General features: G+C 30.2%; 1 protein-coding gene across 1 annotated transcript in view; it reads right to left on the reverse strand.

Annotated features, from left to right (window-relative positions):
• LOC110412410 (subtilisin-like protease SBT4.15) overlaps nucleotides 1-391 on the reverse strand; it is a 5,918-nt gene that overhangs the window by 1,336 nt on the left and 4,191 nt on the right. The gene's annotated exons all lie outside the window — the stretch shown is intronic.

Here is a 391-nt window from a genome sequence, read left to right on the forward strand (position 1 = left end):
GTAATAAATTGGGCATACCTTAACTCATTCCAACTGATCAATTATGTATGGGAAGTTAATCAGTTAGGTTCCAAGTTTGAACAATCTCTTTATTGTACTTATCTCTAATACCAAAACCAGTAACTCCATTATCTTGTTCAACACCATATATGGATAAACGGAAAAATTAATCCAATACTGAAGATTAAGTTATTAATTGAATTTATAGTATAAATACCATTTTAACACACTTGGACATAATTCTACAAGTTTTGTTAGTGTTGCTACATTTTGGTACATTCATTGACTGATGAAGCTTATCAAGAAAGTTAGGGATCCAAATTCCCTATAATTAACAAACTGTGTACATCTTCTCTCGAGAATCCTGGTTACTCAAAATAATTTACTTTTC

Source organism: Theobroma umbraticum, unplaced genomic scaffold, assembly GCF_002168275.2.
Source record: "Theobroma umbraticum cultivar Fairchild unplaced genomic scaffold, ASM216827v3 scaffold_95.0, whole genome shotgun sequence".
NCBI classification, from domain to species: Eukaryota; Viridiplantae; Streptophyta; class Magnoliopsida; order Malvales; family Malvaceae; genus Theobroma; species Theobroma umbraticum.